The following is a 15,873-nucleotide window of genomic DNA, read 5'->3' as shown; positions in this document are numbered from 1 at the left end:
TTACCCCCACACCCCCTATACGCCTTCATGGCGTGGTGCTAAGCACAGGGGAACACTTTACCTTTTTTTTTTTTTTTACCTTTTGATGTGACTGAAATACAATTATATGTGTGAAATATATTATATTATGGTTGACATTCATTTTCCAGTTCGGGTTTCTTCCTCTTGCTCCTTCTGAACATCCATGGTGTTGTTTAAACTCCGAAATTATGCTACATACTACTAAATTGTTCTGGGATCTACATATTATTAATACTAATTTATAACAAAAACATAAATTTAAATTTGAATGGTTCAACCAAGAGGATGGGTTCGACGTTAGACATGAAAAGTTTGAGAAAATTCAACCACTACGAACAGCGGCCCTCTTGTTTTATTTGTATCCCTAACTTCCAAATGACTTTTTAAACTTGTCTGAGATTTAGCTTTTTAGCCTAGGTTGGTTTCACTGGAGAGAGACAGGTACCCATACATTCATTATTTCGAATTGTTACTATAGTTTAGCAATTAAATATATCCTCTCATGTATTGAAATACCTTTAAAACATTATTGCGAAATCTTTCCTTAGAATTACCAAGGGGTGGGCCTTTGAGGCCCATAAACAATATCAACGAAATAAATTAACTGAACATTTTTGGGAAAAATCACGCAATGTCATTCTAAATATTGCAAAGAACAATTACTATTATTATGAATTTTTACATTGATGGATATACATGTAATATGCAAAAAATGAATCAGTGGGCCTGAGCCCCTCCCCCCCTTGGTATTGCTAGTGTTAAGATCTCTGTTTTTCGCTTATGTTTGAACTCAGTTGGTAGTAATTGAACTAAAAAGTGCAAAAAGTTTTTAAAAGTTAAATTAAAGCTGAAGATTGAACTAGTTTTACACATCTCATGTCAAATGAGAACCAAATATTATAAATTACATTTAATTACATAGTCCGTGATTTAAACACACTTCAAACAACGTACGAAAAGCCTGTTTATGCTAGATTTGCTTTTACACTACCCAAAGAAAGCACTTACATCTCCTTTAGTAGAAATTTCTGGATATTTCTCTACAATTAGCGAGCATTTCTTTTATATTTCATTTTGCAGTTTTTTTTTCTATGAAATATAGGGAATTTTAAGGCAAGAGAGGGAATTTATTTATATCCGAAAGGTATATATTGCCCTCTGAGTCCAAAACATCACTGCTCTGAGCAGTGCCCACTTTTGTTTCCACTTTCTTGTTTTTTTTGCTAATTCTATCTATTGAAAAACTGGTTCTCGTCCCTGTGCTGTGGTGTGATAGTGAAGTACATTATGGAAGAAAATGAGTGTGATAGTGAAGTGCATTATGGAAGAAAATGAGTGTGATTGTTCAGTGGGGTGGAGAACTTGTTGAATACGCAGTTTTCCAGCAAGGATTTTGCTGCGAAGAAACTTGTGAATGTAGGTAGGCCTACCCCTTCTCTAGCAGGCATGGTAACAGAAACGAAAAATGAAGTTTGTCGATTTTGTGATCCATTGTACGAAGCTTATACTTGGTTATGCAGTTGTAAAAAGTATTCAGCACTTTTCTGCTAAGCACAGGGGAACACTTTACCTTTTTTTTTTTTTTTACCTTTTGATGTGACTGAAATACAATTATATGTGTGAAATATATTATATTATGGTTGACATTCATTTTCCAGTTCGGGTTTCTTCCTCTTGCTCCTTCTGAACATCCATGGTGTTGTTTAAACTCCGAAATTATGCTACATACTACTAAATTGTTCTGGGATCTACATATTATTAATACTAATTTATAACAAAAACATAAATTTAAATTTGAATGGTTCAACCAAGAGGATGGGTTCGACGTTAGACATGAAAAGTTTGAGAAAATTCAACCACTACGAACAGCGGCCCTCTTGTTTTATTTGTATCCCTAACTTCCAAATGACTTTTTAAACTTGTCTGAGATTTAGCTTTTTAGCCTAGGTTGGTTTCACTGGAGAGAGACAGGTACCCATACATTCATTATTTCGAATTGTTACTATAGTTTAGCAATTAAATATATCCTCTCATGTATTGAAATACCTTTAAAACATTATTGCGAAATCTTTCCTTAGAATTACCAAGGGGTGGGCCTTTGAGGCCCATAAACAATATCAACGAAATAAATTAACTGAACATTTTTGGGAAAAATCACGCAATGTCATTCTAAATATTGCAAAGAACAATTACTATTATTATGAATTTTTACATTGATGGATATACATGTAATATGCAAAAAATGAATCAGTGGGCCTGAGCCCCTCCCCCCCTTGGTATTGCTAGTGTTAAGATCTCTGTTTTTCGCTTATGTTTGAACTCAGTTGGTAGTAATTGAACTAAAAAGTGCAAAAAGTTTTTAAAAGTTAAATTAAAGCTGAAGATTGAACTAGTTTTACACATCTCATGTCAAATGAGAACCAAATATTATAAATTACATTTAATTACATAGTCCGTGATTTAAACACACTTCAAACAACGTACGAAAAGCCTGTTTATGCTAGATTTGCTTTTACACTACCCAAAGAAAGCACTTACATCTCCTTTAGTAGAAATTTCTGGATATTTCTCTACAATTAGCGAGCATTTCTTTTATATTTCATTTTGCAGTTTTTTTTTCTATGAAATATAGGGAATTTTAAGGCAAGAGAGGGAATTTATTTATATCCGAAAGGTATATATTGCCCTCTGAGTCCAAAACATCACTGCTCTGAGCAGTGCCCACTTTTGTTTCCACTTTCTTGTTTTTTTTGCTAATTCTATCTATTGAAAAACTGGTTCTCGTCCCTGTGCTGTGGTGTGATAGTGAAGTACATTATGGAAGAAAATGAGTGTGATAGTGAAGTGCATTATGGAAGAAAATGAGTGTGATTGTTCAGTGGGGTGGAGAACTTGTTGAATACGCAGTTTTCCAGCAAGGATTTTGCTGCGAAGAAACTTGTGAATGTAGGTAGGCCTACCCCTTCTCTAGCAGGCATGGTAACAGAAACGAAAAATGAAGTTTGTCGATTTTGTGATCCATTGTACGAAGCTTATACTTGGTTATGCAGTTGTAAAAAGTATTCAGCACTTTTCTGTCTCCTTTTGTTTTCATTTCTTTATCATCAGTATTCTTCATTTCATCTAACTTTGCATAATTTATCATTACGCTTACGTTACTCATTGCGATAGGAATAAGACACATAATAAGCCTAGCAAAGAAAACACCAGGCTCATGAATTTATCCAGAAATTTTAATCTGTTGTAGTGTACCTTCATTTTTAAGGATTGTAAAGTTAAATTTAGTGCCAAATTAGTTTTTTTTTAAAAAAAAAAAAAGTTCCAGAGAACTGTTCTGAAAAAAAGGGGGGGGTTGATGTGGATAAATCACTGACCATGCCAGCCCAAAAATAAGCACAATGGGAAATAACCTATAATGTTAGGGTTACACTGTTGGAAAGGTTACGCTCCGCCACTGCGGAAGCCAGTATCTTTTGTAAATGCACAACAAAGGCAGCCAGCTGTCTCCCATCACAGAGGCAATAATGCTGCTTAAGGAGCAGTGTTTGTGGTCGAATTGTCGCTGTTTAACACGTTTGCAGGTTATTAGTTCTCAAACCAGTGGTAGTGTCAGTCGTGTATCACATGTCTTTGCAGTTCCAGTACCAGTGTGGTCGGGCTAATTAGGAGTGAACACTTAAAATGCCACCAGGTCCATTCAAGCAATGGGAAAATAATAAAAATTGTTTACTTTATTTGAAATCACACAAATAATGAATCACTATGAAGAAGTCTTCTTTGCATTATTTTGGGCCATTTTACACATGTGTTAATCCATATTTTGCAAAGTTTTAGTCCATCTGTATGTACATATTAATCCCAGTAATGCAAGATGTTTAAAACTTAACGTTAGAGCTCTCTAATTCCCTTGTTCTACGTAACAGCTGTGCCTCTGTGCACTGTAGAGATTTTTCTATCTGTTCCATTAGGAACACTGGTTGTGTTGTGTTGTGTTGTGCTGAGTGCGACAGAGACTCATGGGTCGGGCTCTGAAAGTGATTCCTCCGGTGGTGAACTGCGCATAAAAGTAACCAAGTGAAATGTTGAAAAACAACTTATGTCCACAAGGTAGTATCTATGTAAACATGGACAAGGGACAAACATGAATAGAGATTAGCATTTTGCTCTACCTCTTCTTGGTGCACATTACTGCTGATATGTGATTTAATCCTTTTAAAAATTCCCTTCAACCATGCCACAATAATACAATTCATTCACTCATTACATACACATGACTTGCCTTTAAAAAGAATCCACATATCAAGGAAGCAAAGTCTCTTTTAGAGAAGTCCTAGCCTTTGCATTTTTGCTATTTTTAGCAGCAGTCATAAACTAACCACAGTCAGGTATCTCTCCCCAACTTCAAAACAAAAATTTCTCACTATGGTAGGGTTATTTCTCTGCTTGTCTACACATGTTCATTGGAATAGATAGGTTCTTGACCCAGAGGAATATTTCCATCATTTTCCCCTTTCCTCCAAAACTCCCTGTTCCATGGAAAATTCAATGCTGAACAATGACAGTAGAATGACAGCACTTCGTTCCTACGCATCAGCAAAAATTTGATGCGGCTGGTGTTATGTTACATCCGGTCGTAGCGGGCCACGAGGGGTTTTATTGTTGAGTCAGCAGAACGTGTCTGATCACGTTGAAGACATCGGAAGCGGTGGGGGGATGGGGGTCAATGGGTTTGTCACGTTGTTTCTTGATGTATGCTAACCTAACACGTGTGTATGTTTGTGTGTGTGTGGAGGAAATGCGCGCAACCATTGCGTATGATTCAAAGACATGAAGAAATGATTTAAAGATGGCGCCGAAGGTGCTTTACCCCGAAAGTTTAGCGGCTAAGGTTATAGCTCTGTAAAACAAGAGGCGTCGAGGGTTCGATTCCTGGTAGAGTCAATATTGATTGATTGATAGATTGAGTTAGTTTTTTTAAGTCTGTTTTATGCACGGCAAAACTAATCAGGATTGGAGCTACAGTTGAAAAGTGGTGATTCGGACCACTATGTGCCTCCACCGAGTATCGAACCTGGGACCCCTTGATTACAAGGCGACGATGTCAATATTGAATGGTCTCGATTAGCCTGTGTGTAAATAAAGCCAACAAAATGGTTGAGTTCGAAAATCGAGTTGGGTTAGTGGTTAATGTTGTCACCTGGCAAAGAAGAGGTCGCGGGTTCGATTCTCTAGGTAGTTAAATTAGGCCAATTGTTTAATCCCGCCATTATAGGTCCCGATTAGTCCATCTGTGCATAAATAGTGATTGAATAAAATCAATATGGCGGCCGCGGCGGCGACCGGGGCGCGGCGCGGAGCGGGGCGGCGCGGCGCGGGGGGTGTTTTTTATTCCGCGAGATGTTTCAACCAAGTGGTTGAGGGTTCGATTCCCAATCTTGGTGAAAATTGGATATTCAATTGTATTTGTTTAAAAGTTCCGATTAGCTTTTTGTGCACAAAGAGAAAATGAACTAATTGGAAATAGGATGTTTATGCTGTAATGAAAAGGCCCCGGGTTCGATTCACAATGTCAAATTGGCTGATAATGATGATGTTTTTTTTTAAAAAAAAAAAGAAGTGTGTTGAGTCCCCATTAGTATTTAGGCAGGAACAGATATTAAAAATCAAAACAAAATGCCTTTTGATTACAACGCAAAGACTTTACCGCTAATGTATAAAGATAAATTAGAATCTGTTGTTTTGCCGTGTGGGGCCCCAGTACCGATTAGCTTAAATGCATAAAGAGTAGGTAAAATAAGCAAGATGGCCGTCACTATTGTTTTGTGATCAAAGAGGAGTCACAGGTTCGATTCAATCAAAGGAGGCAAGATTCTATGTTTCAATTCCATGTAAAAGTCTAAAGTTATGTTTTGATTAACCTCAATGCATAAAGAGGAATTAAACAAAAACAAGCAAAATGGCGACAGATGTGATAAAAGAAAAATTGAATTAGTTTTTTATAGTGACAAGAAAAAATAGCGAATCATTGTTAGAAATAGAATGAAAATAAAAATACTTGCCTTTGCGTGTCCAGAAAAGCTCTCATGCTTTATCTCCGACAAGTCCACAATACACATTTTTTTTTATTGTATAGTTAATTATTAATGTTGTTATTAACACAGATTCTTACCAGTGTGAAGAAAAGCTCTCATGCTTTATCTCCGACAAATCCACAATACACACTTTTTCATTATATAGTTAATTATTAATGTTGTTATTAACACCGAGTTTTACCAGTGTGAAGAAAAGCTCTCATGCTTTATCTTCGACAAGTCCACAATACACACGTTTTCATTATATAGTTAATTATTAATGTTGTTATTAACGATTGTTACCAGTAAAAATATAAACCATGAGGATTTTTAAAGGGGTGATAAGTGAAAAAAAGCCAAGACATATATTTTATCCCTGTTTATTACCAATATTTACAAAATTCAAAAGAGCCGCACACACACACACACACACACATACATATGTAAAATGTTTATATTGTGTCACCAGTTTATCAGCATGTTATTTAACAAGTTTTTATTCTTCAAGTTTGTTCACTCACCCACATAAGGAATTGTGTCACTATCATATCCATTTTCTGCTGCAACCACTGAATTAAAATGTTTCACTATTTTTTCCACAAGCATGTTCTCGCAAAAAACAAACACTTCTTTGGAAAGTCTTTTTCCGTCGATGTTTTGTATAGACAAAGGCTCAGGTTTTGTACATCCATGTAGATGGGAAAGCACAAACTTCTCCTTATTACATGCATGGACAGGGGAAATATCTGTGCAACCGAAACATTGTTCGCGAAGGTCGAGAATGCAAGATTCCACACAGTTTCCAAAATATGATTTCAGATACGGCGACACTGTTTCACACATAACTTTCGCATGCTCGATGCACACAAATATCTTCATAAAGTTCCGCCACGAACTTTCTGCGATGAACACTATCTCCAGGGAACCGTAAGCTGGTTTCTTCCTTATAATGATCTGACGGCGATTGTACAGTGTGGTTATCAGCAATTCATGTTGCTCACTTAGTGGGTACGAAACACGAGGCTGCTCACCTGGAATAGCGATGTAATTGTCGATTACTGGAAACAATTCCTGAAGAGCGTGCCACTCCTGCAACTGTAGTTCAACACCGGCCGCCCCGCTTCTGTGTAGCCTGACCACAGGTTGGAAATCCAGATGAGAGGAAAGTCCGATTGAGATAACTTTTGTTTTCGAAGCACTCAAATAGTAGACGTGATCAAATAATATCGACTGGCGTATAAGACTAGTTAGTTGTTTTTGTTCTTCAGGTAAATGCTGATCGCTCTCTTTCTGAAGAACCCCCTTGAAATTAGTGTATGGTTGAAATCTTTTTTTCAGCGGCATCGAAATAGAGGATTCCATGACTAAGAACTGCGAGATACTGCATGTCGCAGCGTGCAGGTATACATTTGAAGAAATGCGTGGGTGTGTTTTTGAGACGCATGCGCGCGTAGCAAACCAAGCATGTGCTGGACAAAAAAGGTGGAGGGGGCGGGGCATTACAAAGATCAATGGTGAGAGAAAAATCAGCAGAATATCATTAAAGTCATATTGAGGAAATATTGGATAACAAATATTAATTAATTTAATTAAAGCATCAACCGCATTGTCGATCTGAAATTAGGTTTATAGACAGGGGGCAAAATGGAAAATATCGACGATGTTCTAGTATTGGATTTTTTCTGTATTTCCATCGGTATAATCCTCCACCACATTTGAAGCATACTGTTTTATCCTCTTTTTGAATGTAAAATAATCCTGCTTCGGACAGAGCTTCTACAAACGGGAATTCTTTTGATTGCCCGTTGCTGAAAGAGGACAATCTAGCATTGAAAGATCCCATGTCTGGATATTGCGTCATTGTTCTGTAAAGACACAAAACAAGATAAATATTATAAGTAAGCTGTTGTAAACTGTAACGCTACAAAATTATTAATATACTATTAGGACTATATGTAACTTGTATAAAATTTCAAACAGTATTTACTGTCAATATTTTCTAGTATACGTACCGAGTATTATAAATTTAATTTACGAGTCAGCAAATAAGTTGTTATAATATTGTCGTTTTTTATCGGTACTGGGAATAAAATTTGAAATTTATGCATGGGTTTACCAGAGGCTCTATGGAATAAATACAGAAAACAGTAATGCCCACAGTACACAGACCCGTAACTTTGTATCTGATGAGTGTTGTACGTATAGAATTTAGAGTTACTTTCCAAAAATCGCAAATGGTTATGCACATGTGGAGGTTTTCCGTAACTATCAAAAAATTCCCCCCCGGAGTTACTGTCTATGTAAATTGCTACCCAGTGCTTCCCGGGGCTATCTTTGGGATCTGTATTTACAATCAACGCTGCTGGTAGTTCCACATGTACAGGTAATTCATTAGCTGCGAAAACCCCAACATGATGATTGTCAAAGGCTCTATTTGATATTAACCTGTGAAGCAAATTTAAAGTCGACAGCATTGCTGGACACTAAATAGTAATATTGTGCAACTCACCTTGTTATACAATTAATCCAGATGAATATCTCTTTGATTATTAATTTCCATGAGAGCGTCAAATTCAGAGTAGATAACACAAGTCACAGTAGATTCCAAAGCCGATTTGAAGTGGACTTCCAAGCTAACAGCCCCTTGCCGTTGAAGACTGCAGTGGGATATGGCACTTGCAGCTGCGTCTGGTGTTATATCGAAAACAAGTAATGCGTATCCCTGGGGGTATTCCTCACGCGATATATTGTTTCCTTCATCCATATAGTGTATCCCTGTTCCAGAGAATAATGTGTGATATGCTGTTATGTACTTGTTGTTTTCAAAGTCTGGTTGAAGTGGTTTGCCGGGAATTTGGACTCCATGAACATATAAAGTAAAGAAGTTGTAATTGAAATGTTGAAAATTGAATGGGTTTGTAGACAGAGTGCCGTTGAATGCATCGTTGGTAACAAACCCCACAACTAATCGTTTCGGAAGACGTCCAAGTATCACATTGTCAATTGTTTTTGAAACAATATCTTTTGGAATAGTTACAGCTTTAAGTTGTACTCTTGTTAGAGGGTATTTTGCTGTATGTTTTTGCAATATGCGATTGTGACTAAGTTTGATGGATGAACTGACCGATACTTTTCTCACATATAGTGTAGCATCCAGAATTTCCACTTTGCCTTCACTGTCATCTAATCCCATCAAGCAGAAAGTGTTTTTCGAAGGAATCAGTTTTATTAGCATTTCCACTCCATTGATCAAAAATTTCTCTTGATTGAAAATATCAGAATGCAAGTAACCAAACATATCAAATGTTTTACTCTGTTTTGTTAGTTGGTTACGTTTTGTAAAGCCTTTGTTGTCTTCCGAAACGTTATCAAAAGCGCCTGCTGTATCTTTGTACCACAATGCACTTTGGAGATGAGATGATTTTGCAGATATGTCATAGTTCAGTGCTTTTTCAAAATAAGACCTGTATGGGTGCATGTGAGATGGAAACGAGATGAGTTTGTTATTTAAGTAGATTTGTACTTTGCTGAACATTGCATTGAGAAAATCATTGACAGGTCCAATTGTTTTATCTGTGGGTAGCAATAACTGACCATTCGCTTTTACAATTTTACAAATCATCACCATGTCCAGGTATTACAAACTCGGTGGGGGCATTATCTGCCAGAGAACTAACAGGTTTGTATCCGATGGTGTGGTGTTCTAAGATGCTTGTCTGAGTAGGTTTTACCGAGAAAATATCAAATTCACTTTTAAAACACTCACATGATTTCTCCCTAATTAGCGCCATATCTAATCAAAAATATCTGATGTTATTTGAATTTTCTTACGGTTGCGTTTGGTTGTTTTCTTGGTGTTTGTATTGGCACTGGATCTCTTCTTTCTCTGAGCGATCCTTCCAGTTCGCTGTCCCGAAGCAGAGTGATTCCTTTTGAAATGTTTATGCCCCTGATAACCTGAACCAATCATTTCCTTTAGCTTTGTTTCAGCTTTTCTTTTAAGATTTGATCTGGCATCCGAAATTCTGGATTGTAGTGACTGTTTTAGGGGTGTTTTGTCTACAACATCACCTAACACATTTACCCCTGTTTTTAACATTTCTTTCCCTACAGCTTTCGCTCCTTTTTTGATAAGAGGCAAAGCTGACCGAAAAAGTCCTCCAAGAAAACTTCCAATGCCATGTCCTTTTTGATAGGCAGCACCGTAATATATGTTACCCACACCAGATCCAGCTTGTTGATGGTAGTATTGAAAATATGGGTCATTCATAATCAGAGCTTTTCACCACAACGTCTAAAATGAAGTTTCAAACACACTAGTCCGAAGGAGAATGGGATGTGTGCACCAGTGCTATCCCTTAAGTCAATTTCTATTTGTTCGAAATTATGTTTCTGCACTGGGATGTAATGTGGTGAATCGAAAATTTGCACACCATCACTTCCAAAAGTATGTTCCATAGGATTAATGTTTATAATACGTAATAGAGGGGCGACAGCATCTCCCACCATATGTGATTCCGCAATATCTGTGTAAATATACATCTGGGAAGGAATTTCTCTCACAACATTTGGAGGCGAGCGTCCAATTTTTACTTCTGATAGATCATCGGTCGGTTTAAAACCTAATATCCGTGCCAGTTGAGGTGACAATCGTACATTTATGTTTCTCTGCTTGGTAGATATATCAACAGTCACATGTTTGTACGCAGGATGATTTCGGAGACTAAAATTTAATGTTTCAGAATATTTATTGATTTCTGCAACAATGCTGTTTATAGATGCGTAATAGCCTTCGGATATTCGAAGTTCGTTCCATTTGACATCATCCATAGATTTATATTGAATATAGTTGTTAAATCTTGTAATGTTTAGTATTGAATAAGGATAATGCACTTCTACCAATGCCATCTGCCATTTGTTGGTGTCCAACTCCACACGGTTCTGAAGCTTTGTGGTGTAATTAGTTAGAGTATTACTTGCGAAATATTTCATGGAACTGTTACTAGGCAAAGTAAGGTAGAAAGCGTTTGCTTTTCTCATGATGTGTTATGAAGGTTATTTGTACCACTGATGAGAATACCTACAAAAATTTATGCCTCTCTCTCGCTTTTTTTGACTCCAAAAACGATGCGCTAATCCAACTGTCAAATAATCTGGAGTAACCTTTCCAATGAACTAACAACTTTTTACTGGCTCCTTTACCTTTGGTCGCAAGGATTTTATCAATTTCATGCATATCCGGTAAGCGGACCAATTGCAACTCTTCCGTATAAAATGTTCCATTGATTTTATGTCGTTGTAGATCTTTTAATTCATACACTTGAGGATTTCTTTTCAAAATACGTTCCACCACAAATATTTCTCTTGTCCAATTTTCCATGTAACCTTTGTCAAAGCGTTTTTTGGTTTTTGTTATTCTCACTGTATCTCCTATTTTGAATGGCATCTTCAATGACAATAGTGGAGATGAATCAGATTTGAGTTTTTTGTCATACATATTGTGCCATACTTTCAAAACCTTCTCAGGAGTAACATCTGCTGGTGCCATTTTAATACTCGAGTGAATTTTATGATTATAAGCTTTCAAAAGCTTTGGGAGTACATTAACATAACAGCTGGTTTTTTGCTTAGTAAAATACTTCCACATGCGTTCCTTTAAAGTTCTGTTGAATCTTTCAACAATGCTAGCTTTAATATCAGGATTCTTTGTTGTAAAATAAATTACATTTTGTTTTTTGAGATATTCCTGCACAATACTGTTGGTAAACTCACGGCCTTTGTCAGTTTGTAATTTCAAAGGTTTTCTTTTGCTTTGTTTGAAAATTTGCTTGAAAGCCTTTTTTATACATACACCAGTTTTATTTTTTACAGGGACAGCCCAAGCATGCCTGCTAAAAATATCGATAATTGTGAGTATATATCTGTACCCTTTGTTGTGATTCCGCAAACTCTGCATGTCATTCAAGTCAGCCTGCCATTGGTCATCGACATTATGCACAAAATAAAAGTTTCTCGGAAATCGACGCTTTACAGGTCTATGCAAAGTGTATGCAGTTTGCTTTGTCAACCAATGTTTGATTGTTGACAATGGTATGGATTTTTTTTACAGCTTTCCATAGTGTTGAAGCTGTAGAATAGGATGCTGGATGAGATGGATTGTACCAGATATTCTCTAATATTTTTTCGCTCATGGTTTGTATCTTGACCAAACTGGAACAGTACGTTTACGTTTGTGCCCTGGAAATGATGATACAAAAGAAATTGGTTCCTTTTCTTCTTCTTCTTCTTCTGTTAATTCTTGTGCCTCTTCTTGGTTAGCTCCGGACAGCGGAACATGGCGTCCGGGGTTGCCAAAAACAATCTGTTGAATAAACTCCTGTCTCCGGGGGTTTCCAATATATTCTTGAGGAATATTAGATAACGCCAGAGCTCTATTGAATAGTTGCCACCCAACAGGATTGCTTGTTTTTCGTGGTCGAATTATATCCGATACTAGATCGACAATATTTGAGCCTTCAATTTTATTATTGTTAATAAAAACTGCCCCATATTTATCCCAATCAATATTACTATTATGTAAAAGACGTTCATACAACAGTTCGGCTTTTCTACGATACATGCTAGGTGTAGCAGCTAGAATTTCTTCTTTCATATCAGTCAACTTCTCAGTAGATTCTGTAATCGGTAGCGACACAGGTTCTCTTTGTTTTCGAGTAATAGACAGAAATTTTTGGAGCACAATACTGTAACGATTCCATTTTTCATCATCCGAAAGACCTTTGAGATTCAAAATTACTTGCATATCCTGATCCAATTGCGATAAGGATGTAGACGGTGCAGACATAACAGGATGTCTCATGTTATCCATAAATTCTTGAGGTATTATAACCATTTTTTTGGCATGCTCCATGTTCAGATTTTTTTTTCACTTAAATAAACTTGATAACACACCTCCTATTAAAGGGGCTAATAACGCAGGTAGAAATCCTCCGTGTTGCACTAGTATCTGTTTCTTCTGCTTTGTAGAGTGTCCTTTGGCAGAGAGATTACGTATCACCTTCTTGTACCGGCTCAATCTTGTTTTCTGAGCTGTTGAAAGAGGAACATTCCCTTTTAGAACATTGTAACAACACTCACAGATTGAATTAACTAAGGAAGAATCAGCAGCTTGTAATATCGCTGTGCGAAGAGCTGGTTTAGCATCCGATAAAACTTGGAGCACTTTAGCGTGTTTCACTCTTGGAGCCATGATGACAGAATAAACGACTAGTGATTATGCTTGCTTTTTTTGTAGGAATATATACATAATTGATATCATCGTCGAGAAATATCCGCGACCGAAAACGTACTTCTTCCGGAGTGTTCTGCTTCAGATCAAACAGCAAATATCCATGGGGTTCAGCGGTGGCATTGTAATATGCATCTTTTATAAAATTTGGATTCTCCGGGTATACTTGTCTAGATAAATAATTAATTTGGGCTCTGTCTCTTGGATTTTTGAAGCATACAATATAATGACTATTTAAAGATATATCCCTATTCCCTTTTCCCTGATGGAATAGATTTTGAGTGATAAAGAAAAGACTAATATCACGATGATGACACCCTTTTGTAAATAAATCTGTGACTCTTTGATCGCATTCCCTCATCTGATCATCGATAATAATAAGATGAGGTCCAGAATTTGGCACAAATTGGTCAATATTAGGCATTCCTTCCCGAAATTGTACAAAACCAGGGAAATCATTGTATGCAGATTGCCATTCCCCGTAGCACACCAAAATATTGTTGAATTTTACATTTACCATTTGGGGTAAACACTGGAGAAAATGCTTCACAAAATATGTCTTTCCACATCCTGATGGACCAGCCAATATTGCAGAGAACGGGTGTTTCCACAAGCACTCCATTTCTCAAACTGTGAAGAATGTTTTAAATTACATATAATATAAAAGTCGAATGTTATGAATATTTTTCTAGTTGTTAGATTTTACTGATATGTTGTATCTTCAAATTACATATATATATATTATATTGTATTGTATTATATATATATACACACACTTCATCAATAAATAAATATGCGTGTGTGTCTGTATATATATACACACACACACACATACAGACAATTTTCTTATAGTACAAAATTCATTTTACAACAGCACAACAAATGCCAGATAGCATTGTACGCATGCGCGTTTGTAAACCCCGCCTACATATTCTGAGCATCAGCGTTGTGTTAGATAGCTCTCCATTGTTTCAACAACGATAAACAGCTTGGTGGCCCAGATCAAATTGGTTCTGGAATCTACTGTGACGTGTACCGTCTACTTTGAAGTATAAAAAGGTGAGTTGCACAATATTACTATTTAGTGTCCAGCAATGCTGTAGACTTTAAATTTGCTTCACGGGTTAATATCAAATAGAGCCTTTGACAATCATCATGTTGGGGTTTTCGCAGCTAATGAATTACCTGTACATGTGGAACTACCAGCAGCGTTGATTGTAAATACAGATCCCAAAGATAGCCCCGGGAAGCACTGGGTAGCAATTTACATAGACAGTAACTCCGGGGGGGAATTTTTTGATAGTTACGGAAAACCTCCACATGTGCATAACCATTTGCGATTTTTGGAAAGTAACTCTAAATTCTATACGTACAACACTCATCAGATACAAAGTTACGGGTCTGTGTACTGTGGGCATTACTGTTTTCTGTATTTATTCCATAGAGCCTCTGGTAAACCCATGCATAAATTTCAAATTTTATTCCCAGTACCGATAAAAAACGACAATATTATAACAACTTATTTGCTGACTCGTAAATTAAATTTATAATACTCGGTACGTATACTAGAAAATATTGACAGTAAATACTGTTTGAAATTTTATACAAGTTACATATAGTCCTAATAGTATATTAATAATTTTGTAGCGTTACAGTTTACAACAGCTTACTTATAATATTTATCTTGTTTTGTGTCTTTACAGAACAATGACGCAATATCCAGACATGGGATCTTTCAATGCTAGATTGTCCTCTTTCAGCAACGGGCAATCAAAAGAATTCCCGTTTGTAGAAGCTCTGTCCGAAGCAGGATTATTTTACATTCAAAAAGAGGATAAAACAGTATGCTTCAAATGTGGTGGAGGATTATACCGATGGAAATACAGAAAAAATCCAATACTAGAACATCGTCGATATTTTCCATTTTGCCCCCTGTCTATAAACCTAATTTCAGATCGACAATGCGGTTGATGCTTTAATTAAATTAATTAATATTTGTTATCCAATATTTCCTCAATATGACTTTAATGATATTCTGCTGATTTTTCTCTCACCATTGATCTTTGTAATGCCCCGCCCCCTCCACCTTTTTTGTCCAGCACATGCTTGGTTTGCTACGCGCGCATGCGTCTCAAAAACACACCCACGCATTTCTTCAAATGTATACCTGCACGCTGCGACATGCAGTATCTCGCAGTTCTTAGTCATGGAATCCTCTATTTCGATGCCGCTGAAAAAAAGATTTCAACCATACACTAATTTCAAGGGGGTTCTTCAGAAAGAGAGCGATCAGCATTTACCTGAAGAACAAAAACAACTAACTAGTCTTATACGCCAGTCGATATTATTTGATCACGTCTACTATTTGAGTGCTTCGAAAACAAAAGTTATCTCAATCGGACTTTCCTCTCATCTGGATTTCCAACCTGTGGTCAGGCTACACAGAAGCGGGGCGGCCGGTGTTGAACTACAGTTGCAGGAGTGGCACGCTCT

This window comes from Lepisma saccharinum, chromosome 16 (assembly GCF_977018435.1).
Source record: "Lepisma saccharinum chromosome 16, izLepSacc3.1, whole genome shotgun sequence".
Lineage (NCBI taxonomy): Eukaryota > Metazoa > Arthropoda > Insecta > Zygentoma > Lepismatidae > Lepisma > Lepisma saccharinum.
Note: the sequence above shows the minus strand (reverse complement) of the source record.